The sequence below is a fragment of the Pelophylax lessonae genome (assembly GCF_965119305.1).
Source record: "Pelophylax lessonae genome assembly, chromosome: 11".
Classification (NCBI taxonomy): Eukaryota; Metazoa; Chordata; class Amphibia; order Anura; family Ranidae; genus Pelophylax; species Pelophylax lessonae.
The window spans coordinates 4423006-4438144 of record NC_138778.1 but is presented as its reverse complement, the minus strand read 5'-3'; positions in this window follow the sequence as shown (position 1 = coordinate 4438144).

The following is a 15139-nucleotide window of genomic DNA, read 5'->3' as shown; positions in this document are numbered from 1 at the left end:
AAAACAAATTTGTCTGGTCTGGAGTTTTTAGAACAGCATTACCTTCCAGCTTAAAGCCCAACTCCATCCTCAGGAGCTCCCGGCACCCAATCTAAATATTTACTCTTTTGTAGTAGTTTTCGGCCCAGTGATGTCACAGCTCCTCTTCATCCTCTGGCCGTGGGTTAATTCTAAATTCTGTAGACATCGAATTATACAGCGCGACTCTTTTCAGCAACTGTCCTATCAGCCTGGGCAGGGGGCGGAGCCCTGACACGATGGGCTCTCTGAAAGTGGGTTGAATGAAGCTGGGCACCATCCAACCCATAAAGGAGCTGCACCGCATCGCTGGATCAGAAGGTCTGCAGGGGACAGCACATAGGATTATGGGACAAAGTACAAGTACTTTGACACTGGGAGACAGAACACACAAAAAAGAAAATGGAAGTGGAACTTCTTTGAGTCTCACGCAGCTTCAGTGGGGAGTATTCTCTTTGGGGGAGTGCTAATGCCATTATTGAGCGCCTGACTATATTTCAGGGTGCCAGGAAACCAGACCACATGAAGATGCAAATAAAATAAAGCAGTTTATTAGGGCAACAACAATAAACGCACAGCAAGAGTGAGGAGCGAAATCAGAAACAGCGGGGGTTAAGTTCAGAAGCGGGTAGTCATCCAAACCGGGATCGAGTCTAGAAGCGGGTAGTCATCCAAGTCGGGGTCGTGTCCAGTAGCGGGTAGTCTGCCGATGCCGGATCATCTGCTGATTCGGGGTCATCTGTCGATGCGGGATCGAGAGCCAGAAAAGTCGTCAGCCAAGCCAGGTCATGCACGGAGAAACACGGAGAACAGAAGACTGCAACGCGGAGGCTCTGAAGAAGAGGCGCTGCCTCGAAACGCGTAAGCCTGTACAGCTTGGGGGGCGATTCTATCCCGATTTCAATGCTGAGGATTTTATACTTTGTTTGATGTGCTTTTTATGAAGAACTCGTTTGTGAGTATTTTAATTCATTATTTTAATAAACCTGCTTAAAGGATAATGCACTAGTCCGGTGCACCCTTGTGTTTGTTTGTCGTTTCACAAGGGCAAGGACTACAAGCTATTAGGTAATATATATAGTCAGGTGTGCAACATCATCACTGAGCGACGCCCAGGCAGCAATTCTCCCTCTCTACAAGACTCTGGTCCGGCCACATCTGGAGTATGCTGTCCAGTTCTGGGCACCGGTCCTCAGGAAGGATGTGCTGGAACTGGAAAGAGTCCAGAGAAGGGCAACAAAAATAATTAGGGGAATGGAGGACATCAGCTATGAGGAAAGACTACAAGCACTGAACTTATTCTCTCTGGAGAAGAGACGATTGAGGGGGGGATATGATATTTTAATGTACAAATACTGTACTGGTGACCCTAGCATAAGGAACAAACTTTTTAGAGAAAGGGAATACAATAAGACACGTGGCCACTCACTAAAACTAGACGAAAAACGGTTTAACCTTAAAATACGTAAAGGGTTCTTCACTGTCAGAGCAGTAAGGATGTGGAATTTGCTTCCACAAGCAGTGGTATCAGCAGGGAGCAGCGATAGTTTCAAAAAACTATTAGATGGGCACCTTAAAGACCACAACATACAGGGGTATACAATGTACAACATACAGGGGTATACAATGTACAACATACAGGGGTATACAATGTACAACATACAGGGGTATACAATGTACAACATACAGGGGTATACAATGTACAACATACATACAGGGGTATACAATGTACAACATACATACAGGGGTATACAATGTACAACATACAGGGGTATACAATGTACAACATACAGGGGGTATACAATGTACAACATACAGGGGGTATACAATGTACAACATACAGGGGTATACAATGTACAACATACAGGGGTATACAATGTACAACATACAGGGGGTATACAGTGTACAAGATACAGGGGTATACAATGTACAACATACAGGGGTATACAATGTACAATATACAGGGGTATACAATGTACAACATACAGGGGGTATACAATGTACATCATACAGGGGTATACAATGTACAACATACAGGGGTATACAATGTACAACATACAGGGGGTATACAATGTACAACATACAGGGGTATACAATGTACAACATACAGGGGTATACAATGTACAACATACAGGGGTATACAATGTACAACATACATACAGGCAGTGGCGGCCGGTGCATAGGGGGCGCCAGGGCGCCGCCCCCCCCTGAAAAAAGGAAGAAAAAAAAAAAAGATAAAAAAAAAAAAAAAAGATTGCAAAACGAGCAATAAAGTTTGAAAAAAAAAAAATTGCGTTCGCCGCCGCCGCCGCCAGCCGATGTGGAGGGGATGGGGGGGTGGGGTTACCACCCAGAAGAGGCGCCGATTGGCTGCCTTCTGGGGGGCGTGGGGGGCGTAACCTGGGCGCAAGGCAGATTCCTTGGAAACCCCCACTTCGTGGATTCCTGGCTGTGATTGGTCCAGCCTCCAGCCTGGACCAATCACAGCATCCAGGACATCCAACGCTGACCCCGCTGACGTCACTCGCAGCAGTGGACCGGACCGCGGGCGATGGAGTCGGGTGGACACCGGACGGGAGTGACGGCGGCACCGGAGAGGAGACCAGACCACCGGAGGTCATCTGCTGGAAGAAGACATCACCACCGGTGAGTCCTCGTGGTCCTCCTGTCCTGTCAGTCCTCCATGACCATCCATCCAGCTTTTCCACCGCCATCCCCCTATGCTCTGCCTCATCCCATGAGTCATGGGATGAGGCAGAGCAGAGGGGGATGGCGGTGGAAAGGCTGGATGGATGGATGGTCATGGGATGAGGCAGAGCAGAGGGGGATGGCGGTGGAAAGGCTGGATGGATGGTCATCATGGGCCATGACCATCCATCCATCCATCCATCCATCCAGCCTTTCCACCGCCATCCCCCTCTGCTCTGCCTCATCCCATGACCATCCCTCCCACCGCCATCCCTTTGCCTGATCCCATCTCTCCCACTGCCATACCTCTGCAAGGGGCATGTACGCTGGTCACTACATTGAAAGGGGGCATGTACGCTGGTCACTGCATTGAAAGGGGGCATGTACGCTGGTCACTACATTGAAAGGGGGCCTGTATACTGGTCACTACATTGAAAGGGGGCATGTACGCTGGTCACTGCATTGAAAGGGGGCATGTACGCTGGTCACTACATTGAAAGGGGGCATGTACGCTGGTCACTACATTGAAAGGGGGCATGTACGCTGGTCACTGCATTGAAAGGGGGCATGTACGCTGGTCACTACATTGAAAGGGGGCATGTACGCTGGTCACTACATTGAAAGGGGGCATGTACGCTGGTCACTACATTGAAAGGGGGCATGTACGCTGGTCACTACATTGAAAGGGGGCATGTACGCTGGTCACTACATTGAAAGGGGGCATGTACGCTGGTCACTGCATTGAAAGGGGGCATGTACGCTGGTCACTACATTGAAAGGGGGCATGTATACTGGTCACTACATTGAAAGGGGGCATGTACGCTGGTCACTACATTGAAAGGGGGCATGTACGCTGGTCACTGCATTGAAAGGGGGCATGTACGCTGGTCACTACATTGAAAGGGGGCATGTACGCTGGTCACTGCATTGAAAGGGGGCATGTACGCTGGTCACTACATTGAAAGGGGGCATGTACGCTGGTCACTACATTGAAAGGGGGCCTGTATACTGGTCACTACATTGAAAGGGGGCATGTACGCTGGTCACTACATTGAAAGGGGGCATGTACGCTGGTCACTGCATTGAAAGGGGGCATGTACGCTGGTCACTACATTGAAAGGGGGCATGTACGCTGGTCACTGCATTGAAAGGGGGCATGTACGCTGGTCACTACATTGAAAGGGGGCATGTACGCTGGTCACTACATTGAAAGGGGGCATGTACGCTGGTCACTACATTGAAAGGGGGCATGTACGCTGGTCACTACATTGAAAGGGGGCATGTACGCTGGTCACTACATTGAAAGGGGGCATGTACGCTGGTCACTGCATTGAAAGGGGGCATGTACGCTGGTCACTACATTGAAAGGGGGCATGTATACTGGTCACTACATTGAAAGGGGGCATGTACGCTGGTCACTACATTGAAAGGGGGCATGTACGCTGGTCACTGCATTGAAAGGGGGCATGTACGCTGGTCACTACATTGAAAGGGGGCATGTACGCTGGTCACTGCATTGAAAGGGGGCATGTACGCTGGTCACTACATTGAAAGGGGGCCTGTATACTGGTCACTACATTGAAAGGGGGCATGTACGCTGGTCACTGCATTGAAAGGGGGCATGTACGCTGGTCACTACATTGAAAGGGGGCATGTACGCTGGTCACTACATTGAAAGGGGGCATGTACGCTGGTCACTGCATTGAAAGGGGGCATGTACGCTGGTCACTACATTGAAAGGGGGCATGTACGCTGGTCACTACATTGAAAGGGGGCATGTACGCTGGTCACTACATTGAAAGGGGGCATGTACGCTGGTCACTACATTGAAAGGGGGCATGTACGCTGGTCACTACATTGAAAGGGGGCATGTACGCTGGTCACTGCATTGAAAGGGGGCATGTACGCTGGTCACTACATTGAAAGGGGGCATGTATACTGGTCACTACATTGAAAGGGGGCATGTACGCTGGTCACTACATTGAAAGGGGGCATGTACGCTGGTCACTGCATTGAAAGGGGGCATGTACGCTGGTCACTACATTGAAAGGGGGCATGTACGCTGGTCACTGCATTGAAAGGGGGCATGTACGCTGGTCACTACATTGAAAGGGGGCATGTACGCTGGTCACTACATTGAAAGGGGGCCTGTATACTGGTCACTACATTGAAAGGGGGCATGTACGCTGGTCACTACATTGAAAGGGGGCATGTACGCTGGTCACTGCATTGAAAGGGGGCATGTACGCTGGTCACTACATTGAAAGGGGGCATGTACGCTGGTCACTGCATTGAAAGGGGGCATGTACGCTGGTCACTACATTGAAAGGGGGCATGTACGCTGGTCACTACATTGAAAGGGGGCATGTACGCTGGTCACTACATTGAAAGGGGGCCTGTATACTGGTCACTACATTGAAAGGGGGCATGTACGCTGGTCACTACATTGAAAGGGGGCATGTACGCTGGTCACTACATTGAAAGGGGGCATGTACGCTGGTCACTGCATTGAAAGGGGGCATGTACGCTGGTCACTGCATTGAAAGGGGGCCTGTACGCTGGTCACTACATTGAAAGGGGGCATGTACGCTGGTCACTACATTGAAAGGGGGCATGTACGCTGGTCACTGTATTGAAAGGGGGCATGTACGCTGGTCACTACATTGAAAGGGGGCCTGTATACTGGTCACTACATTGAAAGGGGGCATGTACGCTGGTCACTACATTGAAAGGGGGCATGTACGCTGGTCACTACATTGAAAGGGGGCATGTACGCTGGTCACTGCATTGAAAGGGGGCATGTACGCTGGTCACTGCATTGAAAGGGGGCCTGTACGCTGGTCACTGCATTGAAAGGGGGCATGTACGCTGGTCACTACATTGAAAGGGGGCATGTACGCTGGTCACTGCATTGAAAGGGGGCATGTACGCTGGTCACTGCATTGAAAGGGGGCATGTACGCTGGTCACTACATTGAAAGGGGGCATGTACGCTGGTCACTGCATTGAAAGGGGGCCTGTACGCTGGTCACTACATTGAAAGGGGGCATGTACGCTGGTCACTGCATTGAAAGGGGGCATGTACGCTGGTCACTACATTGAAAGGGGGCATGTACGCTGGTCACTACATTGAAAGGGGGCATGTACGCTGGTCACTACATTGAAAGGGGGCATGTACGCTGGTCACTACATTGAAAGGGGGCATGTACGCTGGTCACTACATTGAAAGGGGGCATGTACGCTGGTCACTGCATTGAAAGGGGGCATGTACGCTGGTCACTACATTGAAAGGGGGCATGTATACTGGTCACTACATTGAAAGGGGGCATGTACGCTGGTCACTACATTGAAAGGGGGCATGTACGCTGGTCACTGCATTGAAAGGGGGCATGTACGCTGGTCACTACATTGAAAGGGGGCATGTACGCTGGTCACTGTATTGAAAGGGGGCATGTACGCTGGTCACTACATTGAAAGGGGGCATGTACGCTGGTCACTGCATTGAAAGGGGGCATGTACGCTGGTCACTACATTGAAAGGGGGCATGTACGCTGGTCACTACATTGAAAGGGGGCCTGTATACTGGTCACTACATTGAAAGGGGGCATGTACGCTGGTCACTACATTGAAAGGGGGCATGTACGCTGGTCACTGCATTGAAAGGGGGCATGTACGCTGGTCACTACATTGAAAGGGGGCATGTACGCTGGTCACTGCATTGAAAGGGGGCATGTACGCTGGTCACTACATTGAAAGGGGGCATGTACGCTGGTCACTACATTGAAAGGGGGCATGTACGCTGGTCACTGCATTGAAAGGGGGCATGTACGCTGGTCACTACATTGAAAGGGGGCCTGTATACTGGTCACTACATTGAAAGGGGGCATGTACGCTGGTCACTACATTGAAAGGGGGCATGTACGCTGGTCACTACATTGAAAGGGGGCATGTACGCTGGTCACTGCATTGAAAGGGGGCATGTACGCTGGTCACTGCATTGAAAGGGGGCCTGTACGCTGGTCACTACATTGAAAGGGGGCATGTACGCTGGTCACTACATTGAAAGGGGGCATGTACGCTGGTCACTGTATTGAAAGGGGGCATGTACGCTGGTCACTACATTGAAAGGGGGCCTGTATACTGGTCACTACATTGAAAGGGGGCATGTACGCTGGTCACTACATTGAAAGGGGGCATGTACGCTGGTCACTACATTGAAAGGGGGCATGTACGCTGGTCACTACATTGAAAGGGGGCATGTACGCTGGTCACTGCATTGAAAGGGGGCATGTACGCTGGTCACTGCATTGAAAGGGGGCCTGTACGCTGGTCACTGCATTGAAAGGGGGCATGTACGCTGGTCACTGCATTGAAAGGGGGCATGTACGCTGGTCACTGCATTGAAAGGGGGCATGTACGCTGGTCACTACATTGAAAGGGGGCATGTACGCTGGTCACTGCATTGAAAGGGGGCCTGTACGCTGGTCACTACATTGAAAGGGGGCATGTACGCTGGTCACTGCATTGAAAGGGGGCATGTACGCTGGTCACTACATTGAAAGGGGGCATGTACGCTGGTCACTGCATTGAAAGGGGGCATGTACGCTGGTCACTGCATTGAAAGGGGGCATGTACTGTGTGGTCTGTGCTAGGGGGTCTGTACTGTGGGGTTTGTACAAGGGGCCTGTACTGTGGGGTTTGTGCCACTCTGTCAGTGTATCCCATAATAGGGCCCCTGCTCCCTATTATGGGATATACTAGTACTGATGGAGCCCTTAATATGTGATATATTGGGAGAATTGGTTCACGCAAGCAAAATACAGGGGACAAAATGGGTGGGGTCTATAAGGGGTGTGGCTTCTGAGAAATGGGAGGGGCCAAAATAGAAGGGCGGGGTCTTGCGCCCCCCCATCTTAAAACTTCACCAGCCGCCACTGCATACAGGGGTATACAATGTACAACATACAGGGGTATACAATGTACGGTTAACAGAACACACACACACACATCATAGGTTGAACTGGATGGACTGATGTCTTTTTTCAACCTCACAAACTATGGAACTATGTAACTATGTAATTCATGGGCAATTCACCCACCTTTGGGTGCCCGCTGTATCATCCAGTGCCTTCAACCAACAGGGAAACCACAATGGTTTTTAACTCAGGGAATGGGTTCCACACCAGTCAAGCTTGCAGTATGATGTCAGGGCTGAGCATGCTGTGGCTAACAACCCGTTTCATTTCTCTCTAGAAGAGATTTCTGCTTTAGGGTCGAATCATTTCTCATGTAATTAATTTTAGTGAAGCCTTTTTTCTTGTTAGTTGAAATTTTGCTGGCAATTTTTTATGAGTTTAGCGAGGTCACTGATTCTGTGAAAATGAGAATCTAATGTCTTAATTCTTACAGGCTTCCTCAATCTATTTGCATAGAATATGATCATCCCACCTAAAACTGATATTTTTATGCTGGAATAAATCACATACCTCCCACTTTTCTGAGATGGAAAGGGGCAAACACATTACAGTGTTGTGTAGGGAGGGGGAAGGCATGCAAGAGTAGAGCAAAAAAAAAAAAGAAAGAATTATGCAGAAACCAATTTACAAATAACTAATATTACCGTATATACTCGAGTACAAGCCGAGTTTTTCAACATGTTTTTTTATGCTGAAAAAGCCCCCCTCGGCTTATACTCGAGTCACGGTCTCACTTACCTTTTCCCTGGTCAGTGCGCATGCGCTGCCGTCGCTCATGAAAGCCCGTACATGTTCGGCTATTCCCGGGCAGATGGCGCATGCGCAGTGACAGGTTGGCGTCGGGCGGCACCATTTTTAAATGTAGGGCGGAAAGGTAAGCGAGACTCCTCCGCTGCCCCTGCCTCTCCTCAGGAGAGGCAGTGCTGCTGGTATGGTACCGGAGATTCTCCTGTACCATGCCCGCAGCACTGCATCTCCTGTACCATGCCTGTACCATCTGTGCCATATCTGTGTCATGCCTGTACCATCTGCGTCATGCCTGCACCATCTGTGCCATATATGTGTCATGCCTGTACCATCTGTGTCATGCCTGTACCATCTGTGCCATATCTGTGTAATGCCTGTACCATCTGTGCCATGCCTGTACCATCTGTGCCATATCTGTGTCATGCCTGTACCATCTGCGTCATGCCTGTACCATCTGTGCCATATCTGTGTCATGCCTGTACCATCTGTGTCATGCCTGTACCATCTGTGCCATATCTGTGTCATGCCTGTACCATCTGTGTCATGCCTGTACCATCTGTGCCATATCTGTGTCATGCCTGTACCATCTGTGCCATGCCTGTACCATCTGTGCCATATCTGTGTCATGCCTGTACCATCTGTGCCATGCCTAAACCATCTGTGCCATATCTGTGTCATGCCTGTACCATCTGTGTCATGCCTGTACCATCTGTGCCATATCTGTGTCATGCCTGTACCATCTGTGCCATGCCTAAACCATCTGTGCCATATCTGTGTCATGCCTGTACCATCTGTGCCATATCTGTGTCATGCCTGTACCATCTGTGCCATGCCTGTGCCATCTGTGCCATATCTGTGTCATGCCTGTACTATCTGTGCCATATCTGTGTCATGCCTGAACCATCTCCTGTGCCATGCCTGTAGCATCTGTGCCATATCTGTGTCATGCCTGTATCATCTGTGCCATGCCTGAACCATCTCCGGTGCCATGCCTGAACCATCTCCTGTGCCATGCCTATACCATCTCCTGTACCATGCCTGTACCATCTCCTGTACCATGCCTGTACCATATCCTGTGCCATGCCTATACCATCTCCTGTACCATGCCTGTACCATCTCATGTACCATGCCCACAGCCCTGCATCTCCTGTACCATGTCTGCAGCCCCTGCACCATGCCCGCAGCCCCTGTTTTGGGTCTCGTGGTGATCCAGTTGGGTCCAGTAGCTGCTGCATTTCCCACCCTAGGCTTATACTCAAGTCAATAAGTTTTCCCAGTTTTTTGTGGTAAAATTAGGTGCCTCGGCTTATATTTGGGTTGGCTTATACTCAAGTATATACGGTATATAATTTTTCTGGCTCCCAGTAGCGAGGGGTTCAATTTTAAGTTCACATTTGCAAAATAGGCTGTTTAAAGCCAATTCCAAAAAATATTTTACGTTATATGCCTACAAGTCTGTAGACACCTGACAATCACACCTATATGAGATTTTTCATATGTATCCTATCCCAAAATCATAGCATTTATTATGAAGTTGGCTCCCCTATGTGGCTTTAACAGCCTCCACTTTTCTGGGAAGACTGTCCGCAAGAATTTTGAGTGTGCCTATGGGAATTTATGCCCATTTGTAAGGTCAGGCACAGATGTTAGCTAAGATGATTTGTTTCACATTCTATCTTCACATTCTTCCAAAAGGTTTATAACAGGGTTGAGGTCAGGGCTTAATGCAGGCCACTCGAAGGGTGTTCAGTAGGGTTGAGGTCTGGGTTCTTTGCAGGCCACTAGAAAGGTATTCAGTAGGTTTGGGGTCAATGCTATGTGCAGGCCACTCGAAAGATATTCAATAGGGTTAAGGTCAGAGCTCTGTGCAGGCCACTGGAAAGGTGTTCAGTAGGGTTGAGGTCAGGGCTCTGTGCAGGCCACTTAAAAGGTATCCAGTAGGGTTAAGGTCAGGGCTCTGTGCAGGCCACTCAAAAGGTGTTCAGTAGGGTTAAGGCCAGGGCTCTGTGCAGGCCACTCAAAAGGTGTTCAGTAGGGTTAAGGCCAGGGCTCTGTGCAGGCCACTCAAAAGGTAATCAGTAGGATTGGGGTCAGGGTTCTGTGCAGGCCACTCAAAAGATATTCAATAGGGTTGAGGTCAGGGCTCTGTGCGGGCCACTGGAAGGTTTTTAGTAGGGTCAAGGTCAGGGCTCTGTGCAGACCACTCAAAAGATATTCAATAGGGTTGAGGTCAGGGCTCTGTGCAGGCAACTTGAAAGGTATTCAGTAGGGTTAAGGTCAGGGCTCTGTGCAGGCCACTCAAAAGGTGTTCAGTAGGGTTGAGGTTAGGGCTCTGTGCAGGCTACTCAAATGTTTTTAGTAGGGTCAAGGTCCGGGCTCTGTGCAGGCTACTCAAAAGATATTCAATAGGGTTGAGGTCAGGGCTCTGTGCAGGCCACTTGAAATGTGTTCAGTAGGTTTGAGGTCAGGGCTCTGTGCAGGCCACTCGAAAGATAATCAATAGGGTTGAGGTCAGGGCTCTGTGCAGGCCACTTGAAAGACATTAAAAGTGTTGAGGTCAGGGCTCTGTGCAGGCCATTCGAAAGGCATTCAGTAGTGTTGAGGGCAGGGCTCTGTGCAGGCCATTCGAAAGGTGTTCAGTAGGTTTGAGGTCAGGGCTCTGTGCAAGCCACTCGAAAGGTTGGGGCTCTGTGCCTTTAACCAACAGAGAAACTACAACAGTTTATAACTCAGGAGATTGGCTCCACACCAGATAACTTGTAGTATGATGTCAGAGCTGAGCTTGCTGTGGCTAACACCCCGTTTAATTTCTCTCTAGAAGGGATTTCAGCTTTATGGTTGAACCGTTTCTCATGTAATTCATTTTCCTGAAGCCTTTTTCTCTCAGTTGAAATTTTGCTGGAAATTTTCAGGAGTTTAGCGAGGTCACTGATCCTGTGAAAATGAGCTTTTAATGTCCTAACTCTTAAAGGCTTTCACAATCTATTTGCATGGAATATGATCATCCCACCTAAATGTGATATTTCTATGCCAGACTGAATCACATACCCCCAAACTTCTGAGATGGGAAGGGCAGAACACATTGCTGTGTTGTGTAGTGGGAAGACATGCAGGAGGTTTAAGGCTCCTTTCACACAGTAAGTCCGTCAAACGGACTCCTCTTTTCTCAGCGGGGGATCGATCCGCCGATCCCCCGCTGAGCAGGAGAATGACAGCTGTTCTCCACACTATGTGCGGAGACAAAGCTGTCACAGCCCCATAGATCTCTATGGGGGAATCGGATGAGAACGGACCGTCGGTCCGTTCTCATCCGATCCGATCCGCTGGACGGATGGAAAATAGGGTTTCCATCCGTCCAGATTTGACGGATCGGATCGGGTGTTAGCGGACATGTCTCCGCTGCCATCCGATGCCCCATAGAGATGCATGGGGGGACCGTTCAGATCCGCCAAAAAAACGGACAGGCGGATCTGAACGGTCCGCCTGTGTGAAAGGGGCCTAACTTGTGGATTTGAGTATTTGGTTTGAGCGACCCATGCAGGGGCGTAACTACAGGGGTTGCAGGGGTTGCAATTGCAACCGGGCCCAATGCTCCAGGGGGCCTGTGCAGCTCCCCTATATACCTGGATAGGAGGGGCAGCATGTAGAGAAATCACTGTCCTCCTTTTTCCTCCTTTCCTGTAGCTGCAGGAGGAAAATGGAGGAGATTCGTTCCTCTGTATGCTGCCTCCACCACTCCTCCTATCCAGTTCACTTGTGTTCTGCTGTGTCTGGACCTCTGTGTGCTCCCTTGGTCCCCCCCCCCCCCACTGTGCTGCCCCCCACCCCCACTGTGCTCCCTCCCGTCTCCTGCCAGCTGCTGCAGGGGATGTGTCACAATAGAGAACCAGAAAGGGATCGGTAAATATGTAATTTACCAGCTCCTTCCATTTCTGAATGGACAGAGTCATAGTCAGTGACGTCGTAAAAAAAATTAATAAAATGATAAAAAATAATACAATTAAAGTACCAAAAAATAAAAACTACTGACACCAGTGGGTGAACTTCCAGGATCGCAAAGGTCACACTTGCAACTAGGCCCTGGCATTCCACCACTGTGGGGAGGCCCCAAGATGGCATGAAGGGGGCCCACTTCAGGACTTGTGAAAGGGTCCCGCTGCGGGACTGTAATAAAGGGCCCCAGAATTAGTGGGAAGAGCCCCAGGCTTGAAAGGAAGGGCACTGGCCAGGGGTCCGGGAAGGGCCCTTCATGGTTTCTTGCACCGGGGCCCTGACGGTTCTAGTTACGCCTCTGGACCCATGTGGTACCACAGGTGCATCTCATAAAATTGGAATATCATCAGACAGTTCATTTATTTCAGTAATTCCATCCAAAAAGTGAAACTCCTATATTTTTATGTTACACACAGAGTGATAGATTTCAAGCATTTCTTTTAATTTTGATGATTATGGCTTACAGTGAGTGACACCCCAAAATTCTGTATGCATATTTACAGAGAATAGCGCACACATGCAAAAGAAATGACTATCAAATATAAAGGCAATCAATAAATAAAAATGGGGGTTTGGTCCCACCATATGGCCATATCGTTCTTAAGCCCACCACTGCGTCAAAGTACCCCATTATCAGTGGGTCCTACACTATCCATAAAAAGAGATGAATCCAACCTCTCTAACCATTGGAGATAATACTCCTTACTGGGAGAGATGTGCAACTGCACTATAAGGGACTCCTCCTATATCTGCTTGCTAGTGGACAGTGTAGGACCCACTGATAATGGGGTACTTTGACAAAGTGGTGGGCTTGAGAACGATATGGCCATATGGTGGGACCAAATCCCCATTTTTATTTATTGATTGCCTTTATATTTGATAGTCATTTCTTTTGCGTGTGTGCGCTATTCTCTGTAAATATGTAGGTAACCTTGGCCCTCCAGCTGTACTGAAACTACAAATTCCATCATGCCTCTCCCTTGGGAAGGCATGCTTGTGGCTGTCAGAGTCTTGCAGTACCTCTTGGGACTTGCAGTTCTACAACAGCTGGAGTACAAAGGTTGCCCACCCCTGAGTATAGTATGCACTCAATACTTGGTCGGGGCTCCTTTTGCATGAATTACAGCATCAATGCGGCGTGGCATGGAGGTGATCAGCCTGTGGCACTGCTGAGGTATTATGGAAGCCCAGGTTGCTTTGATAGCGGCCTTCAGCTCCTCTGCATTGTTGGGTCTGGTGTCTCTCATCTCCCTCCTGACAATACCCCACAGATTCTCTATGGGGTTTAGGTCAGGTGAAGTTGCTGACCAATCAAGCACAGTGATCCCATGATCATGTGACCAGGTATTGGTAGGTTTGGCAGTGTGGGCGGTGCCAAGTCCTGCTGGTAAATTAAATCAGCATCTCCATAAAGGTGGTCAGCAGAGGGAAGCATGAAGTGCTCTAGAATTTCCTGCTAGAGGTCTGCGCTGACTTTGGGTTTGATAAAACACAGTGGACCAACACCAGCAGATGACACGGCTCCCCAAATCATCACTGACTGAACCCCATGAGTCAGCAAAAATCCCTCCAAAAAAAAGAAGTTGAGCATTAATTGGCATGCTTACCCTCTAAGCATAAATTCGCCCTCCTCCCAGTACAAATCTGCCCCTGCCAGCACAAATCTTTGCCCATCCCCCCTTCAAGCTCCAATTCTCTCACTCACCAAATCCCCCTAGCACACCCCCTCCAAAAAAAAATCAGTGAGCACTGCACCCCGAGCCCACCCAGTTGTGTGACAATAGTGAATAAAAATTCGCTATTGTCACACGGATCCTCCTCCTGACCAATCAGGAAGCGGGTCTGAGACCCGTTTCCCGATTGGCCGAAAGGAGAAGCCATGCCATTGACCATGGAGGAGGAGGGAGGAGACGCAGAAGACTGAGGGGGAAGAAGCCAAAGCTGAATCCGCCGCCGCCGTGTGCTGCTGCTGCCGCCTGCCCTCCCTCCACATATCCAGACATGGTTAACAGATCCCACTGGAGCCACATGGGACCAAACACGAAACCTTTTAAAGCCCAAAGGTAAAGTCTCACACTGTACAAATCTGGAAGAATTACCCAAACCTCACCAACAGTTCAGCTTGGACAAAGAAATTCATAAATAAAAGCACAAAAATCCCTGGACAGAAAAATATATGTCCTGGCTGAAAGTTACAATTAGATTTTCTTTTTTTCTTTTACAGTGGAGAAGTCGGGACAAATGAAGCTCTGAGCTAACGAGATGTCAGCAGATAGAACTCAAAGTTTGCAGACATTTTATATTTCAAACGTTCCTGGAAAATCTATCTTCCCTCCGCCGAGGCACCGCAGTGACCGCACCTCTGTCTCCACATCCACGCAGAATTCAGGTTTATGAGTGTCTCTGTGAATATCATTATTTTTATAGCTGCTAGGAAGGAGAAGAATCTCCTCAAATATGAATGACTCTTCCTTCTTTTTATTGGTGTTTGTTGTCTTTTAAGTAATGCACATTAATTAGTAATGCATTGTATACATTCCGACAATCACAGAACACAACGAGAGGGAGTATGGAATCTTTCTTTATTTCTCTCTCTCTTTTTTTTCCTTTCTCTCTCTTTCTCTTTCTTTCTTTCTTTTTTTCTCTCTTTCTTTTTTCTCTCTCTTTTTTCTCTGTTTCTTCTCTCCTTTTTTTTTCTCTTTCTTTCTTTTATTTCTC